Here is a 21,967-nt window from a genome sequence, read left to right on the forward strand (position 1 = left end):
TACAACATAGATTTGGTGACCAAAAAACCTTCCCAATAGAAAGCAAAACTAGGGTGGGGATGATACCCAAAAAATTTAGTACTATACTATAAATTTGGCCTATTAAGGCTTACATTGATCACTTTTGATGATCTACCCTATTAGGAGCAATAAGGTTTGATAGCTCCACCTTGTTAAAGGATTTATAAATACGCAATGAAGTATGCACTCGATAAACAGATTTGCATAAGACTGTTAGGTCTACCTTGTTAAAGGAATTGACTGATCCACCTGTTAGGATGAAGTCGTAGCTGATCTTTGATCTGTAACTTGGTTTGTTGAGTGAGATTCCTTTGTGTTTATAAATCAGCTTGCTATAATAGATATCTCTTTGTTTCTCCTTATACTTTTATAGACTTGTAATTCTCTCTTTTATGCTCTTCTCTGATTATATCTAACTACATTGTATTCCCTTTGCATACATTGGATGTAATACGATACATTGCATATATACCAATCCAATTATACAATTAAAAATTTGACCACATTACTAGTTTACACAAATATTACAAAGTTGGCTCAAATGTAGACACTCAGGTTCTGAAGACTGACTCGATGAGGTTCTGATACTCAGCATCTGCTATCAATGCTCGACATCATCATGCACTCGGTAGATGTAGAAGCTTGTTCCAACCTAATAACTATAAGTAATTCATATTTTGGCTGATATTTTCAGTACAAACATCATTTTAAAGAACTTATTTTAACATCATTCGAAAATAGTAGGATTGTTGGATGAGCTGACATAGAAGAGACAATTAATATTATGCCTCCAAACTCATTTTCCCTCCTACATTAGATTAAATAAAATTGGATCATGTAGCATGTCCCTATCAAAATTGAAATCTTCCCTTCTAATATAAGCAATTATATGGGCATCCATATGAGTTTGACATATTTGAAGAAATTCCATCCATTTAGCTTTACCGTTAACCTTTTCTAAATAATTCTCCACCTTTTCCTCAAGAGCGGTTGAAATCCATTTGACTAACCGTAGAATAGAATGAGTCTCCTTTAATTAAAATTCACATTTCCAAATATCTCTAGAGAGAGATTTTCTACCATTTTCAATCAACATTTTGCTGCATTTTCTTGCAACACCTTTATTATCTAGGACATTCTTTGATAGAGATGAGTTGTAGTGCCTGCCCTCATTCACATCTTTCTGAACATTGTTGCTGTTATTATCAGACTATGTTAGACTAGTTTTATGTTGATGGATTAGTGGTATTGTTTTGAGACTATCATATATTATGTTATGGATTCAGTTCTTATATGATGAGATCATTTAGACTTTACATTTCATGTATGCATGATGATCATTATATTGCTTTTAGTTATTGATGATGATGGTTTATTATCTCATGTGTTTTATTATGGATACTTACCCCATACTTGCATGTGTATGGTGTGCATGTTTGTTCTTATTATATGGTATTTTTTATGTGGTTAAGGAAGGGAGTCATAGTCACCTGCTAGTCGGGATCTACACGATGCACCACTTCCTGCCATTGCCTGTTTAGCTTAGTAATATATATATATATATATATATATATATATATATATATATATACATATACATATATATATACATATACATATATATATATAGATACATATATATATATATATATACATATATATATATATACATATACATATATATATACATATACATATATATATATATATATATATATACATATATATATATATGTATGTATATATATATATATGTATATGTATATATATATATATATATGTATATATATATATATATATATATATATTGTATGTACATGCATTGTTTTTATGCAGGTTGCAAGTATCGGGTATCGACTTCCTTGAATTGCCAGGATGAGCATACCCTATTATACTATCTCAATGATAAGAGAAGGGAGATAAATTCTCAAGTCCAAATCCCAAACCCTTAAACCATTTGTCCTAGTGAGGTAGGACAAGTATCTGGATATTTCACCCACTGAATGTGTCGGATGACATATTTCGTGATTTTTAACCCTTTAGACTGATTTTGTATGAATTGTTCTATGATGGGTTTTCATATTTTATCTTGGAGGCCTATGGTGAATTTTCTATTAATTAAGTCTTAGTAAATAGAATTAATTAATAAATTAATTATTTGGAGAAAATTAATATATAATATCATGATCTTTGATATTTTGAATATAATTAATTAAATGAGAATTAATTGAGGAAAATGAATTAAATAAAAGAAAATTAGTAATTAAAAATTAATAATAAATATAAAATAATGATAAAGTAATAAATAAACAAAAATAAAAGTTATAAAAATTAAAATGAAAGTTATAAAAAAATTAAATAAAAGTTATAAGCTTGCCTAGGAGTAAACACACCTCTTTATTTTCTTATATGTCAACAACACGAGGGTTAGTGCACGAATTAAGCACATGGTTTCTACAACCTTATGACTCATCTAGAAGGTTGGAATAGACTCATGCTTAGTTGTCTACACCTTCTAGTTGTTTCTAGAGATATTCTAGGTGCTTCCTGAGAACTCTTTATATTTAGGCATTCCTAGAAGCTTAGACACAGTGCAAAAGAGCATTTTGGAGCATTGGGGGACTCGAGAACTTTGGAGAAGGGAGGAGCTTGCTCTGCGGGTTTTCTAAGGAAGAGCGAATTAGCATCAGAATTCGGGTAGACTCTTGTGATTTTGCTTATGCTATTTCTGCATCTTGCACTTCTTATCTTCTTCATGTCTTCCATATGTTTCTGAAGATTTCCATATTTTGGTTGTATGCATTCTCAATATGGGTAGTTAAAATTTATTTGAGAAAACCTTATATGCATAGATCTGAAGGGATTATGGGGCCAGGGTTCAAACTTATAGCCAAATCCATTAGAAAATTAATTGAGCAAATTTGGAGAACAAATATTTTATGAAACTTTTAAATTTTGTAGATATAAACACATTTATTTAGATCTACATACATATAGACATATACATATACATACATACATACATATATATATATATATATATATATATATATATATATATATATATATATATATATATATATATATATATATATATATATATATATATATATATATATATATATATATATATATATATATATATATATATATATGTTATGCTAATTAAGTCTCTGTAGATATATATATATATATATATATATATATATATATATATATATATATATATATATATATATATACTTTTATATACATTTGTATATATATATAAATACATATGTGTATATATATATATATAATTGGAAAAATTGAATATAGATTTGTAGTCGATAATCTTTATTAAAAATCTGAATTTTGTTTGCATCTTTGAAATGCAATTTTTAATATGTTATAAAGAATGTTTATTTAAATTTCAGTGGGGCGGATTGTACCCCGTACCCCGTACCCGTGTCTTTTATGGTCACTGGGTACCTGCTTACGCAGCATACCCGCGACAGTGCCATTAAGGCAACAGTCGCAGGGTACCTGCGACGGAAGTCACATTGGTGACAGTCGTTGATACGATGACGATTTTTTTTAAAATTTGGTTAAGTTATATGAAATTCAATTTTTTATAGTTTGTTTTAATAAAAATGTTTATATATATATATATATATATAAGTATGTAAATATGTTATTAATAAATTTAAATTATTATCTATCTATCTATCTATCTATCTATCTATCTATCTATCTATCTATCTATATATATATATATATATATATGTATATATATATAAGTATGTAAATATGTTATTAATGAATTTAAATTATTATATAATTGATAAATAATTTATATTAAAGGTTCATCTTTTATAATGGTGAATTATTTTATAATATTACAATTTAACTATTAAGATTTAATTAATTGATTTAAATTATTTTTAAAAAAATATATGAAATTTAATTGGTAGTTTGATGGGGGTCTTTTCCAACTAATGTTTATATAAACAATATATCATTAGAATAATTGGAAAATTTATTCTAAGAGTTTTAGGGAGAGACTTTTATATATCAAACAAATACATGGGCTAGGAAAAACATACAAAAATGTTCCTCCATTCATTAGCCAAACTTGAAAACGTAAACTGAGACCTTTGCATTTAATTCAAAGATGTAATTTTTAGCAAAACCAAAACATGTGTTTGCATAATGTATTCTTTATGCTATTTGTTTTGAGTTTTGGGTTGACTAGTGTTGACCAGTTATAGGACGTCTACCAGAGGCTTGGGGGTTATGACTGTGATATCATGATGATGTCTTATTTTCGATCTTTATAAACCCAAACATGGTTATGTGATGGAATGCTCTATGTAATGTTTGTAATCACTGATTGTTATAGTTGAGATTCTTATTTATGAGACACTTGATTTAACCATTTTTGAGTCATCGATCGGTTACCCTTGGTTATTTTCCTATCGCCACGATGGGACTGAAATGTTGATTTATGATGTCATGTTGTGACATGTTTTGACTCAACCATTTTGGACTCTTCGATCGGTATGATTTGAGATATTTTTTGGTTATTGAGAACCAATGGATACTTTTGATTATCAGTGATGCTTTAGTTGCCAATAGAGAGCTGTTGTGGTCATGATTTTCTATGGATGCTTGCTCATGGAGATTTGATGCCTTTATTGTGCATATTTGATGTTCTTATTATGGATTATCTTTTATGATTCTGAGATTTATGATTCCATGAGCTTAGGGTAGGTTATCTACTTGTAGTGTCAGGAAGTGGCTTGCAATGGGGGCCGGGGCCCTAAGAAGCTACCAGGGTAACTCATTGTAAGTTGGTTAATAAGTGAAAACATTCAAACCTAATACTAACTAAATGAACCTAAAAAGATAATTGTTTTGTTCTCGCCCATGCCTCGAGTGCTTGTACAGACTAGGATGGGAGTAGTGAGAATGCATGGTTATGAACTTGCATTACATAGTATGCCTTGTTAGTATGAGAGGATACTAGTGGCCGCATGAGGATCAGTAGGGACCCGTGGAGTTTAGCTAATTGCCAGGGTAACTTCTATATGATATATGCGATGACACTTTCCCACTTGCATAGTAGGTTTCCTACATGTCTTTGTGTGCCTCTGGGAATTAGATGTCGATTTTGTGTGATGGAACCTTTGAGTTAGTATACTTTTAGGATTCTCAGACTTATAGAGATTTATGCTATGTGTTTTGGATAGCCTATTTGGGACTTGAGGTTATCTCCTCAGCACGGTGGGAGTGGACCACTTAGGTACCACACGGTTGGGTGGTAGTGTTTTTCCACTCTTATCATTTGAGATCTGTTTGAGACATCGTGGCTGATGCATCCTTCATGATGGTGGATATGTATCCTTTCATTGATGATTAGCATATGTTAGATGATGTTATCTTATGCTTTTTTCATGTTAGATTACTTTTTGCATATGATGTAGTATGTATAGATGTGACATTCCTATTATGCTAATGTCGATGATCTCTTTAGTGACTTGGGATTTTGCGCACAGAGGGATGGCTAGGATCCACGATGGTCTAATGATGCTATTAACGGTTGGGAGGAACTGTGCACTTAGTTTATTATGTTTGATCTTTATGATGGATGTATATATCTTCTATGATGATTTATCATGTGTATCATATGGTTATCTTTACTTCGATGTATCATGGATTAGAATAGGATAATGTACCTTATTTCACATATGTATATTCTTTTAAGCTTTCATACCCTGTGACATGTATAGTGGATGATTGAGAATTTGGAATGTAATGTATAAACATTGGAATTATCATTATTATTTCATGTGGTTGTCGTATTAGATGGATTCAATAATGTTAGTTGATTTAGATGTAATTCAACATTAAGGGATCCTTAGAGAATGTAATCTATTATGTATGTTATGTTTACTTTTAGATGGACATTGCTATTGCTTCTGTTATTGTGTATAAGTTATATGTGGTATTTACTTTCATGTTTTTTTTCAAAAAAAAAAAAAAAAAAATTGCTACCAAACTTAGTGGAATTTTAGGTTAATTCTTTGGATCCCTTGGTGGGGCATTACATTTCGTATCAGAGCCTGAGTTTCTACATTTGGAGCTCTGGGTATTTTGGAACAACTAGAACTTTGAACTATTAAGTATATTTCTTCAACTTGAAAACTAGGTGATCTAAAACAAAACCTGAACTGTTACTTGTATATTTTTCATGCTTCAACACTTAGTTTTCAAAACTAAGATCTTACTTAAACCTAATCATAGGGTTGAATTTAGTCTATTGCAAACATGCATCTTCTAATTGTAATAGTACTTTGTAGTGTTGTAGGATGGTATTTAGGACTAGGTCTTCTGTTAGAGGCTGTGGTAGAGGACATGTTCATGGTAGAGCTATCAGTGTCCATGAATTTTCCCATGGGGAATCTGCTCATGAAGAGAGCAGAGGTGAGCATGCTAGTAAGAAACAGGAAGAGAGCCATAGAGAGGACCAAGCTGAGTCTGAAGAGGTTGATTTAAGATAGATGATGTAGACTATTCTGGATCGTCTACCTCTTGTTCATGATCAACCCAAAGCACATCGGACAGAACAAGAGCATAGACCTAGGTCTAGGAGCCCTCAAAAGGATCGTCAGAGGTCCATTGTATCCACTTAGATGAAGGATCTTTCAAGATCCAAGATCAAGCCTTTCAATGGGCAAGGTTCTGGTTATGTGGCCGAACAGTGGCTTATTTCCCTTGATAGGATTTTTGCCATGCAGGATTTTGACAACAATGTTAAGGCAAGATTTGCGATCACCAATTTGGAGAATTTTTGGGCCACTTGGTGGACAATTGAGGAGAAGAAGCTGGGAATCGATATGAGTAGTGTCACATGGTAACTATTCTTAGAGAGTTTCCCCAAATGATTCCTACTAGAGGAATGGAAGCAACAAAGGGCAGATGAGTTTCATAATCTCAGATAGTATACTATGTTAGTGACCGAGTATGAGTGTAAGTTTTATGAGCTCATGTCTTTTTCAGGATTCAGTGAAAATTTAGCTTAGTTGACACAACACTTTATTAGAGGTTTGAATAACCATATAATTGGGGGTGTCAAGGTATTTGAGCCAAAAACCCTCAAGGATTCGGTACATCAAGCTATCCTTGTTGAGAAAAGTGTCAACCTTGGTCAAGGAGGTTTTGTAGGAGTGCCAACAACATTAGGATCTAAAGGAAACTACAATTCAGGTGGTAACATGAAGCCTTCTTTTTCTAAGGGGAAACAGTATCAGCAACAGTCTCAACAGATGTAGCAGTAGAAGGGATCGAATTCTCAAGCTCAAGGTGGTGGCAAAGGTTCTAACTCCAAGAACAACCAAAATGCTCAATGCAATAAACAAAATCAGCCCAATCAGCCAACTCAGAGTAGTCAGTCTTTTGTTAGGAGGAACAGCCGTCAGCAAATGAATGCACCACCTATGGGGAAAGGACCTGGTGGAAACACAGAATGTTTTTCATGTGTTTAGATTGGACATTATGCAACTCAGTGTCCATAGTGAGCACCTTAGTTTTCAAGACCTAGGCCTACAGCTTTAGAGCCTATAGTTGGTGATGCAGGTAGAGCTCATAGAGTGTTTGTAGTAGTAGATCACTGTCAGGCAGATCATCAGGGAACAGTGGTTGAGACCACAAGTGCTATTCGAGGTATATCTCTTTCAGTATTGTTTGATTTAGGAGCTACAAATTCATTTATTTTGCCATCGATAGTTTCTAAGTGTAAGCTGGATGCACTAAAGCAAGATTATGGTTGGCAAGTGGAACTAGCCTCGGACATTAAGGGCTCCACAGATTCTGTAGTTCATAAGTGTGGGCTTATCTTAGGAAGCTTTGTTACTGTAGTGGATCTTCGAGTCATACCCCTTGGTTCCTACAATGTGGTTTTGGGTATGGACTGGCTTGGATCTCATAGAGCCACTATAGATTGCCGGAAGAAGATTATTATGTGCCAAGATGACCAAGGCAATGATGTGAAGATAGTTGGGATACCAAGGCCTATATCTGTGCGGATGATTTTTGCTATGCAATTGAAGTGGAGTTTCCATAAGGGATGTCAGATATTTGTTGTTATGGTAAATGATCTTGATGAGGAAGATCTCGTGAGGAAGACTTTAGATCACCTGATTTTATAGGAGTACGCAGATGTCTTTCCAAGTGAGATTCTAGGCATGCCTTCGAAGAGGGACATCGATTTTAGTATTGATCTGATTCTTGGAGCAGAGCCTATCTCTAAAGCTCCTTATCGTATGACTACATAGGAATTGGGTGAGTTGCATCTTCAGCTAGAGGAACTTCTAGCCAAAGGGAGCATTCGACCTAGTGTATCATGATGGGGAGCTCCAATGCTCTTTTTGAAGAAGAAAGACAGTTCTTTGTGCCTTTGTATTGACTACAGACAGTTGAATAAGGTGACTATTAAGAATAGGTATCCTCTACCTAGGATTGATGACTTATTTGATCAGATCAAGGGAGCTACAATATTCTCTAGGATTGACCTTAAGTTAAGATACCACCAGCATTGCATTAAGGAAGTCGATATTCACAAGACTTCTTTTTGAACTCGCTATGGGAATTATGAGTTCACAGTAGTACCTTTTGGGTTGACTAATGCTCCATCAATTTTCATGAGTTTGATGAATGGTGTGCTTCGATCTTATCTAGACAGGTTTGTACTTGTGTTTCTTGATGACATATTGATATATTCTAAGTCTCATAAGGAGCATGAGGAACACTTGTGATTAGTTTTATAGTGTCTAAGAGACAATCAACTTTATGCCAATGCAGTTGAGTGTGAATTCTTCAAATCAAAGATTCAGTATTTAGGGCATGTCATTTTAGGTGATGGTATTTCAGTGGATCCTACAAAGATTCAGGCGATAATAGATTGGCCTACACTGACTAATGTGTCAAAAATTCATAGTTTCATGGGCCTAGCTAGTTATTATTGTAGATTTGTCCAAAACTTCTCCAGAATAGCGCATCCTATCACTTCTCTTTAGAGGAAAGGAATGAAGTTCGTGTGGATGGAGAAATGTGAGGAGGCATTTCAGAAGCTCAAGGAGCTTTTGACCAGTGCACTAATTTTAGTTGTACCTGATCCAGAAGGTGATTTCATGGTGTGTACAGATGCTTCTCTTGAAGGGATTGGGGCAGTACTAATGCAGAATGGATGGGTGATTGTGTATGAATCATGCAAGCTCAAGGATCACGAGATAAAGTATCCTACACATGATATTGAGTTAGCAGAAGTAGTTCATGCTTTGACAAGGTGGAGCCATTTCTTGTTAGGGCACAGATTTGAGCTACACAGTGATCATCGCAGTCTTTAGTACATTTTTACTCAGCCTAATTTGAATTCTCACCAGAGATGATGGATGGAATTTCTATGCGAGTATGATTTTGAGGTTAAGTTCATTCAAGGTAAGGAAATTATGGTGGCAGATGCTTTGAGTCGCAGGAGACATGTTATATCATCTATGACTCTTAGTGTGGATTTGAGGAGTCAGATTCTTCAGGCACTTCCTACAAACTCTTGGTATCAAGAAGTGTGCAGAGAGATAGATTCAAGAAGACCTTTGGAAGGTATAGATTTAGGAAGACCTTTGGAAGGTAGGTTTGTAGGCTATGTTCGAGAGTCAGATGGTCTTTTGAGAAATTTGGGGAGGATTTATGTGCCATTACTGGATGAGCTTCACACCTTGATTCTAGCAGAAGCTCATCATACACCTTACTTAGCACATCTAGGTGTCAAGAAGATGCATGCTGATTTGAGATGTTTGTTCTTTTGGTCTGGGATGAAGTGAGACATTGCTGATTTTGTGGCTAGGTGTCTTGTGTGTCAGAGAGTGAACATAGAGCACCAACACCCGACTGGACTTTTGCAGCCAAATCTCATTCCTTCTTGGAAGTGGGATATCATCTCCATGGATTTCATAGTAGGATTACCTATGACTATTAGTCGTCATGATGCTATCATGGTCACCGTTGATCGGTTGACTAAGGTGGCACATTTTTCACCGATCAGGTCTTCCTACACAGTAGCTTCTGTAGCTAATGTCTTCATGCGTGACATTGTAAGATTACATGGCATTCCTAGAAAGATCATTTTTGACAGGGATCCTATTTTCACATTCGCATTCTGGACATCGCTGTAGAATGAGCTTGGAGCGCAGTTGAATTTTAGTTTGGCATATCATCTAGAGAGTGATGGTTAGACAAAGAGGTTGAACTAGGTTTTAGAAGATATGTTATGAAGGTATGTGATGGATAGGCAGACACATTGGGAGGACTATCTCTACCTGGTGGAGTTTTCTTACAACAATGGGTATCACAGTTCTATTGGCATGGCACCATTTTAGGCATTATATGGATGTCCTTGTCGTACACCCTTGAGTTGGAATAGTCTTGAGGATCGCATCCTTTTGGGTCCTCAGATGCTTCATGATATGGAGCAATAGGTAGTGCGTATCCGTGAGCACTTGTCTATAGCACAGGATAGGCAGAAAAAGTATTCTCATGCACATAGGATAGATAAGCAGTTTCTTGTGGGAGATAAGGTTTTCTTGAGAGTGCATCCGCGAAAGAGTTCGATCTGATATGAAAAAGGTTCTAAGCTAGCACCTCACTTTGTGGGACCATTCAAGATTCTAGAGAGGATTGGCCTGGTTGCTTACTGCCTTGCTCTACCACCCAGCCTAGCTCGCATTCATGATGTTTTCCATGTTTCAGTACTTTGGCAGTATATTCTTGATGTTGTACATGTTCTTGATTGGAATGCATTGTAGATAGAAGATGGGTAGCTGGCTTTGGAGCTGGTTTGTAGTCTGGAGCAATGGGAGTTGACCCTCAGGGATCGAACCATCGAGCAGGTAAGGGTCCAATGGGACCCTACTGATGACTCTTCAGCTACATGGGAGGATGCAACTAGATTACATGAGTTATATCCCTACTTGTTTGTAGGCTTCTAGGAGTAAGCCTAATCCAAAGGGGGGTGGATGTAGTGCCTGCCCTCGTTCACATCTTTCTGAACATTGTTGCTATTATTATTAGACTATGTTAGACTAGTTTTATGTTGTTGGATTAGTGGTATTTTTTTGAGACTATTAGATATTATGTTATGGACTTAGTTGGTATATGATGAGATCATTTAGACTTTACATTTCATGTATGCATGATAATCATTATATTTCATTCAGTTATTGATGATGATGGTTTATTATCTCATGTGTTTTATTATGAATACTTACCCCATACTTGCAAGTGTATGGTGTGCATGTTTGTCCTTATTGTATGGCATTTCTGATGTAGTTAAGGAAGGGAGTCGTAGTCACCTGCTAGTCAGGATCTACACGATGCACTACTTCCTGCCATTGCCTGTTTAGCTTAGTAATATATATATATATATATATATATATATATATATATAGTATGTACATGCACAATTTTTATGCAAGTTGCAAGTACCGAGTATCGACTTCCCTGAATTGCCAAGATGAGCATACCTTATTATACTATCTCAATGATAAGAGAAGGGAGATAAATTCTCAAGTCCAAATCCGAAACCCTTAAACCATTTGTCCTAGTGAGGTAGGACAAGTATCTAGATATTTCACCAACCGAATGTGTCGGATGACATATTTCGTGATTTTTAACCCTTTAGACTGATTTTGTATGAATTGTTCTATGATGGGTTTTCATATTTTATCTTGGAAGCCTATGGTGAATTTTCTATTAATTAAGTCTTAATAAATAGATTTAATTAATAAATAGATTTAATTAATAAATTAATTATTTGAAGAAAATTAATATATAATATCATGATCTTTGATATTTTGAATATAATCAATTAAATGAGAATTAATTGAGGAAAATGAATTAAATAAAAGAAAATTAGTAATTAAAAATTAATAATAAATATAAAATAATAATAAGGTAATAAATAAACAATAATAAAAGTTATAAAAATTAAAATGAAAGTTATAAAAAAATTAAATAAAAGTTATAAGCTTGCCTAGGAGTAAACACACCTCTTTATTTTCTCATATGTCAACAACACGAGGGTTAGTGCACCAATTAAGCACATGGTGTCTACAACCTTATGAATCATCTAGAAGGTTGGAATAGACTCATGCTTAGTTGTCTACACCTTCTAGTTGTTTCTAGAGACATTCTAGGTGCTTCCTGAGAACTCTTTATATTCAGGCATTCCTAGAAGCTTAGACACATCGTGGAAGAGCATTTTGGAGCATTGGAGGACTCAAAAACTTTGGAGAAGGGAGGAGCTTGCTCTACAGGTTTTCTAAGGAAGAGCAAATTAGCATCAGAATTCGGGTAGACTCTTGTGATTTTGCTTATGCTATTTCCGCATCTTGCATGTCTTGTCTTCTTCGTGTCTTCCATATGTTTATGAGGATTTCCATATTTTGGTTGTATGCATTCTCAATATGGGTAGTTAAAATTTATTTGAGAAAACCTATACGCATAGATCTGAAGGGATTATGGGGCTAGGGTTCAAACTTATAGCCAAATCCATTAGAAAATTAATTGAGTAAATTTGGAGAACAAATATTTTATGAAGCCTTTAAATTCTGTAGATATAAACACATTTATTTAGATCTGGATATATATATATATATATATATATATATATATATATATATATATATATATATATATATATATATATATATATATACACATACATATGTATATATATATTTAATTGGAAAAATTGAATATAGATTCGCAGTCGATAATCTTTATTAAAAATCTAAATTTTGTTCGCATCTGTGAAATGTGATTTTGAATATGTTATAAAGAAAGTTTATTTAAATTTTGGTGGGGCTGATTGTACCCCATACCCCGTACCCGTGCCTTTTATGGTTGCTGGGTACCTGCTTATGCAGCGTACCCCTGATAGTGCCATTAAGGCAACAAACCTGCATAAGTAGGGTACCCGTGACGGAAGTCACATTCGTGACAGTCATTGATACGACGGCAAGTTTTTTTAAAATTTGGTTAAGTTATATGAAATTCATTTTTTATATTTAGTTTTAATAAAAATTTTAATATTAATAATTATTTATATATATTTATATATGTATGTATACATATATATTTATATATAAATATATATATATATATATATGTAAGTATGTAAATATGTTATTGATAAATTTAAATTATTATATAATTAATAAATGATTTATATTAAAGGTTCATCTTTTATAATGGTGAATTATTTTATAATATTACAATTTAACTATTAAGATTTAATTAATTGATTTAAATTATTAAAAAAAAAATATGAAATTTAATTGGTAGTTTGATGGGGGTTTTTTTCAACTAATGTTTATATAAAAAATATATCATTAGAATAATTGGAAAATTGATTCTAAGAGTTTTAGGGAGAGACTTTTATATATCAAACAAATACATGGGCTGGGAAAAACATACAAAAATGTTCCTCCATTCATTAGCCAAACTTGAAAATGTAAACTGAGACCTCTGCATTTAATTCAAAGATGTAATGTTTAGCAAAACCAAAACATGTGTTTGCATTATGTATTCTTTATGCTATTTGTTTTGGGTTTTGGGTTGACTATTGTTGACTAGTTATAGGACGTCTACCAGAGGCTTGGGGATTATGATTGTGATGTCGTGATGATGTTTTATTTTATATTTTTATAAACCCAACCATGGTTATGTGATGGAATGCTCTTTGTAATGTTTGTAATCACTGATTTTTATAGTTGAGATTCTTGTTTATGAGACACTTGACTTAACCATTTTTGAGTCATCGATCAATTATCCTTGGTTATTTTCTACTCGCCATGATGGGATTGAAATGTTGATTTATGATGACATGTTGTGACATGTTTTGACTCAAACATTTTGGAGTCTTCGATTGGGATGATTTGAGATATTTATTGGTTATTGAGAACAAATGGATACTTTTGATTATTAGTGATGCTTTAGTTTCCAATAGAGAGCTGTTGTGGTCATGATTTTCTATGGATGCTTGCTCTTGGAGATTTGATGCTTTTATTGTCCATATTTGATGTTCTTATTATGGATTATCTTTCATGATTTTGAGATTTATGATTCCATGAGCTTAGGGTATGTTATCTACTTATAGTGTCGGGAAGTGGCTTGCAATGAGGGTCGGGGCCCTAAGAGGTTGCCTGGGTAACTCATTGTAAGTTGGTTAATAAGTGAAAACATTCACACCTAATACTAACTAAATGAACCTAAAAAGATAATTGTTTTTTTCTCGCCCATGCATCGAGTGCTTGTACAAACTAGGATGGGAGTAGTGAGAACGCATGGTTGCGACCTTGCATTCCATAGTATGCCTTGTCAATATGAGAGGATACTAGTGGCTGCATGAGGATGAGTAGGGACCTGTGGAGTTTAGCTAACTACAAGGGTAATTTCTACATGATAAATGCAATGAAACTTTCCCACTTGCATAGTAGGTTTCCTACATGTCTTTGTGTGCCTCTGGGAATTAGATGTTGGTTTTGTGTGATGGAACCTTTGAGTTAGTATACTTTTAGGATTCCTAGACTTATAGAGATTTATGCTATGTGTTTTGGATAGCCTGTTTGGTACTTGAGGTTATCTCCTTAGCACAGTGGGAGTGGACCACTTAGGTACCATGCACTCGGGTGGTAGTGTTTTTCCACTCTTATCATTTGAGATCCGTTTGAGACATCGTGGCTGATGCGTCCTTCATGATGGTGGATAGGTATCCTTTCATTGATGATTAACATATGTTAGATGATGTTGTCTTATTCTTTTTGCATGTTAGATTACTTTATACATATGATGTAGGATGTATAGGTGTGACATTCCTATTATGTTAATGCCGATGATCTCTTCGATGACTTGGGATGTTACGCATGGAGGGATGGCTCAGATCCACGATGGTCTAATGGTGCTATTAACGGTTGGGAGGAACCGTACACTTAGTTTATTATGTTTGATCTTTATGATGGATATATATATATATATTCTATGATGATTTATCATGTGTATCATATGGTTATCTTTACTTCGATGTATCATGGATTAGAATAGGATGATGTACCTTATTTCACATATGTATATTCTTTTAAGCTTTCATACCCATTGACATGTATAGTGGATGATTGAGCATTTGGAATATAATGTATAAACATTGGAATTATCATTATTATTTCATGTGGTTGTCATATTAGATGGATTCAATAATGTTAGTTGATTTAGATGTAATTCAACATTAAGGGATCCTTAGAGAATGTAATCTGTTATGTATGTTATGTTTATTTTTAGATGGACATTGCTATTGCTTTCGTTATTGTGTATAAGTTATATGTGGTATTTACTTTCTTGTTTTCTTTCAAAAAAAAAAAAATGCTACCAAACTTAGTGGAATTTTAGGTTAATTCTTTGGATCCCTTGGCAGGGCATTACATGAGCTACCCACTATATTGCTCGCACTCAAGAAGAGGTTAGGAAGACCATATGAAAAATATTTTTTCTTGATAATTTAAGTTCATTCATTTTTTCCTTGCAAAATTTACCACCCCACCTTGGAAGGAAAAACTTTATTCATTCCTCTTATACTTTTGACTACTAGACCCCCTTCTTCTTTTGTTTTAGAGACATGATTCTAGTTGACTAATGCCATTTTCCTCTTTTCTTCAACTTATAAATAGAGGAAATTATTTTGGATACTGTCAAGAACATCAACAAATTTAGCTAGCATGAAGGAGAAAGACATAAAATAATCTAGAATACCTTTTAGGAAAGCTTTAATTAGAATAACTTTACCTTCCTGAATAAGTACCTTTCCTTTCCAATTGGCCATTTTTTTGGAAATTGTCTAAAATCCAATTTTAGAATTGAGGTAGGGGTTTTAGGGGAGAGAAAGGGACACCAGGATAAAAACCAGGCATATTAGAAATGTTACATCCTAGAACTAAGTTGAACTTCAAGTTTTGTATTGAAAAAGAAAACTTAACTCTTTTGAAAATTTATGTTTTATCTAGATAAAGAGGTGTCAAATGAGACAAGGGTTTTACATGTTGTCTCCTCTTCGACAAGAGAAGCACCAAAGAGGATAGTATCATCCAAAAAAATTTGGTGGGTAGAAAGAGGGAACTTCTCATGGCTACCTTACCTCCATTTATAGAGTTAGCCATATATAGCTTATTTAAGTTTCTTCTTAGTTCTTCAGCCACTAGTATGAAAATATTTGAAATTCGATTCTATTTCTACTTCTATATTTAAAGTTCTTTAACAGGAGAAGCCAATATTATTCACCTTCTTTTAAAGTTGTTGACCCCTAAACTTTGCTTCCAAAAAGTTTCTTCCTGTGCTGATATAGAAAGCCAATGATCTCTTAGGGAATGTTCCTAAAAACTCAAGTTCCTATCCTCATTTTCATTTTCCAAGTTCATTTGGGCAGCATCCTTCTCTTAGATATATCTTTTTTTCAAAAACATTACCGAATGAGACTTTATTCCACTTTTAAAATTTAATTTAATCAAACCCAGTTTCTTACATAAGTTACTAAAGGGGAATAAGTAGCCAAAATTTTCACCAAACATCCATTAGATCTCAAATATTTTCAAACTTGGAGCTAATAGTAACATGTTTTTATACTCTCAATTCTAAGAGAATAACACTATGATCTAGTTCGATATGGGGCTTAGCTTCTTATTGGAATTTGTCTGAATTGGTAAAATTAAAGGATAGAGATAAAAAAGTCAAACATGACTTGTTTGAGATCATTGTCTTGTCTCCTATTAGTCCATGTAAAGTTTTTCCATCTTTTTTGTAGATCCATGACACCTATATACTAAAAAACCTCTCCTAAGTTTTCCATACTATATGAGAAGTCTTGAATCCCACCAAGTTTGTTTGAGGGGTAAAGGGGGTATTAAAATCTCCTACTACCATCCATTTTATCTTCATACCATTACCCAAAGTATTAGCTTAGGTCTCAGATAGTTTTTTCCTTTGAATTAGATTATTAGGATCATTTACATTTCCCATATTTCAAGACCATTGCGTAGCCAGATCATCACAACCCAGGGAGAAAAAATTAATAGAAGAGTGCAAAAGATTACCTAAAATTATACTACCATTAAAAAATATAGCTATTTATCTTTAATTACCTCTTGCTTCACTTGAAACCCAAGAGGGTCCTGGCCAAATATATTTCAGAATTTTCTCTAGCCCTTCACTACCCATTTTACCTTTTTGCATAAGCACGATGTCCATCTTATATTAATCTAACACATATTTAAGCATATGCTTCTTCAAGTGACTATTTAGATCCCTTAGGTTCCAAGATATGATTCTAACCATAAAAAATATAGGATATATTGCTCGAATTTCAAACAAAAAAAAAAACCCTCACAACAATTTAGGTTCTCAGATTTGATTCACATAAATAGGATCATTAACAACTACTAAAATCCCTTGATTTTTTGACTAAGACCCATTTTCTTATGCCCTAGACCTTGTCCCATATTCTTTACCAATCTTGTTTCCTTTCCAACATCTACTTTATTTTTGTTTTTGTTTTTTTTGTTGACAATTCTCTATTGAAACTCTACAAAAGGGACATTTCCTAAACCCATCTAGGGATCCCAAAAATCCTTAACATAGTCCATATTCCTATGAAGGGAAGGAACCTCTTGAGTCTTGGACTAAGCTCTAGCATAGGGAAGATGGCCTAGGTAACACTCTCAAAATTTTTGATCTTTCCTTGGGAGAAATAATCTAGTTGTAACTCTAACTCCACAATAGAAAGGATGGAGAGAGGACACCATTTATCTAAAAATCTTCTATTGGGTCAGCGTTAGTAGAAGGCCAATAAAAATCTTAAGAGAGACTTGATCTTTGTGAAGCTTCCCGAAAAACAAAATAACTCAAGCTAAGGATGGATTAGTTCTGAGCTCTGCTTCTTTGAAATAGAAGAAGGGACATGCTTCTTGTTAGGTGTGAAAAGGTAGGACAAATCCACATGTCCATATATCTTATATCTTTCACAGAACATATCTACACTTTCATAAACAAAGGGTTGGACATAAGATCCAAGTAGTGAGTATATAGTAACATTTCAGGGAATAACCTTTTTCACCATCATACTAACAAAAATCCTACCAAATAGAAGGGGAGATTAATATTAGGTAACTTTTTGTCCTAGAACTCAAGGGGAAGACATAGAATTCCAACCCATGTGGGAGATACTGTACCTAAATCCATAAATGGGTCAAACTTTGATTTCGACTTGCAAACATTAAGGATGTTTTTTAGAGTTGGACTTGAGAGACCAAGGACCATTAGTGAGAACCTTAATGAAATCCTACTTGATCAAAAAGGAGAAAATACATAGTTTTTTGACAAGAGCATTGATTTTCATAATGTCTTTTAAGGATTAAGTAGAGGAGGCCAACCTCCTTAGATGTTCAATAGAAGGTCAAATAAGAAGAAAATGGCTTACCAAGTTAAAATGCATCTATACCAAAGCCAACCAAATTACCAAAATGAGCAAAGACCTTGAAAATTAGATACATGGAAACTAGAGGGGATCATGGGAAACCCCCATGACCCACCAAAAGAGGCATTCACACCAAAAAGAAAAGGAAGAGAAAGAAACATAGCGGCCAAAAGGAAAAGGGACAAGGAGGGCCAAAAGCTAGGGAATAGGTTGGAGGGAGGATTGAAGTGCTAGGTTGAAAATTATAGCGGGGAAAAAAATTATATCATAAGATTGTTAATAAGTGATAATTTGTGGATTAAATTTCTAGAAAATATAATAGACATAATTACTTATATTTCCCCACTCATGTCTTGTGTTATTTCATAGCATAGTGGTAGGAGTGAAATAGTACATATATATTAGGTAGGATTATAATAAATTGTACTTATTAGAGTTTATTTTTGTTTTGCATTGATTGTATTGAGTGTTTGGGGCCCAATGTGGCTAGTCTAGGCTAACTTGGTACTTAAGGGTCCAATTTATATTTTGACCACTCTTAGGGTAGCACGGTGCTTGGGTGTTAGAAGTGCATAGAGATTAATACATGCAAACTCAAGAATATGATGTGTGATGATACTAATGTAACATGTAGCCTAATTATCCTCCATAGATTTATATTTTTGCAATAGATTAGTGTGTATCAATTTTTATATATTTAGCATATCTTGAGATCAAGATATTTTTAATATCTTATCCTTATTTGGATTGTTAATTTCTCTTTGATTTAATTTCTAAGCGGAGTTTGTTTTTGTATCATTAGCATTGTAGGATGAAGGTTTAGTTTGATGTTGTCAGGTAGTAGTTAGTTGATTAAAATTGAGATTTCACATTTGTGAACTTGTGATTGATAATCCTTATAGAAATTTTATTTCATTGTTATCTATTATTGGGAACTTATTTTTCTCATTCATATGTTATGGAATGCATCACGTAGTAGTACATCAGACTGATACTTATTGATATTGTGTTTTACTTTGATTATCATCTCATAACTTGTGACCTATATAGTGTATGTACTATCTTTATGAATTTCAATATTGTTTGAGTTGTATTTGAATTCTTCATATGTGATGATATTCTTGATGATTCATATATATAATATGTATTTTGGTATTATTTTTGTACTTAGAGGATTTAGTAATGTATGTAATTATGCATTATGGAATCCTTGAGAATTGTATTCTATGTTCACATTACTTTAATTTTGTTATTATTCTTTTGGATAGTTGTGATTATTTTGTGTAAACTCTTATGAAGAAAACTATTGGGTTAAATTAGTAATATGGTTTAGGTTAGTTTCCATTGCATTCTCTATTGTGGAGTTGCTTCTTCTCAAACATTTTCTATTTCATAATAGTTTAGAAGGAACTCATATATTTACTACAATAAAACAAAAAAAAGAAGACATTGTAGATCCATGGCATGCTAACATGTGGTAACTTTCAGGTTCCTGTGGACTCAAGTATAAGTTCTCTCTTTGAATTCCAATTCTACAATTCGTAGCATGCTTCACGCCACTTGATAAAGAAATGTATCCAAATAACCATGTCTCATAAAAAATATCTGACTTCAGAATCAACTCTGCTTCATGTTGCATGTCATTGATGAGTTCATTTTGAAAGAGTTGAAGGATAAGGGTCTCAAATTTTTGAATGCATTTATGATACTTTTCTCCACTTGAAAAGTCCCCTACTTGAAATTCTAGTGATTGGTCATCATGGATTCTTGAACTCATTTCTAACACCAAACACTCTTTCATTTCCATGGGGATGATTGTATTTGTATTCTCTATGAGATTATTCCAATATGAATGCACATCCTTGTCATGTTGGATCTTCTTGTGATGTATTTCTTCCTCCTCTTGCATTAAATCACTCAAAGAAGAAACAATCATCTTTTCCATTTTGGTGTGCACATCCTCTAACGAGTCTATCTAATCAGGAGAATTGATCATCATTTGATATTGATATAAGGGAAATTATTTTAAAAGAGCATCATCATCTATGCCTTCATCTTCACATTTTTCAACCACTAGATCACAACACATTTCTTCAAGGTCAAGTACTTCTCTAGTGCAAGATACTATGACAATATTTTCTTCATTATAGTCTCCACTAGTGAACTTGAATGCTTCAAATTTAGGTTTCATGCATGAGGAAGAGTGATAACTTGATGTGTCATCTTCTCTTACTTGAAACCTATCCTTAATTCCCATTTCCATCATACCTATTATTAAATTTTCATCAATGTTTTCACAAACTTGGTTCATTGATTCTTCTTGATGAACATCTTCACAAAATTGGAAAGCTTTGTATTCCACTTGCATGTTTCCTTGAAAAGGATCACTTGAAAAATCATCATATTTCTCTTGAAAATGATCCTCTAATTTTGTGATGATCATACCACTTTCTGAAAACTCCTTAAGATCTTCAAAAGTAAAGACTTCTATGTCAGGGGTTAACAAAGATGTCTGCAAGGTTTGACTTGAGATTATTTCTTCATTAATGGAAATGTTAGAAGAGTGTAGAAAATATTCTAAAGAGTTGACTTCAGCAATAGAGTCGTCATCATTAATGATTAGGGGTGAATTAATAGGAAGGTCTTCTCCATAGGGGAAGTCATCATAAGAAGCATAGAGGCACCAAGTAGGAATAAAAGTAGTATGAAATTCACCTTGATTCATATTTCCTTCATCTTTAATCATATTTTGTGTAGTTCCTTGAGAAACATTTGATATTTCTTTTTCTTTCTTATTAGGATTGAGATGATTGAATATGTTTCTCTTGGGTATTGAAATTTTTATAGTCATGCCTTGATACATTAGTAGACCCTTCTTCTCCTATAGACTCCATTTATCAACCATCTCCTTCAATAGACATAGGATCCTCATGTTCTTTCATGCATGAAGATTTAGATGAGTTCTTTCTAACATTTAGATCAGGAGATGTTCTGCTAGCAAGAAAATAATTCTTGCATGGGTCTTCTTTCTCAAGTTCTTGCACTATACTTTGTTAGGATCTAGGCATACATTACAATAATATCTTTTTAAAAACTCAACCTAATTAGGATCAATGGAAGTGTGATTTTGATGAGCAATACGTGTAGGCATTGGGGAACTTTTTTGACCACCATTATCCATCCTTGATTCACATGAATCACTTTTTTGATCAAGTTCTTCCTTATGCTCGCATGTGGAACTTTTTTCTGAAATAAATTTGGTTTGTGAGAGAAAATCTGATTATCTTTACCATCTTCTTCATCTATATTTTTCAAATTTTGGAGCAAAGATGGATGGATACCATCTTACTTCATCACAGGTGATTGATTAATCTTTCTTGTTTTGGTCCATAG

Source organism: Cupressus sempervirens, chromosome 5, assembly GCF_028749045.1.
Source record: "Cupressus sempervirens isolate cs-2001-9-10 chromosome 5, ASM2874904v1, whole genome shotgun sequence".
Classification (NCBI taxonomy): domain Eukaryota; kingdom Viridiplantae; phylum Streptophyta; class Pinopsida; order Cupressales; family Cupressaceae; genus Cupressus; species Cupressus sempervirens.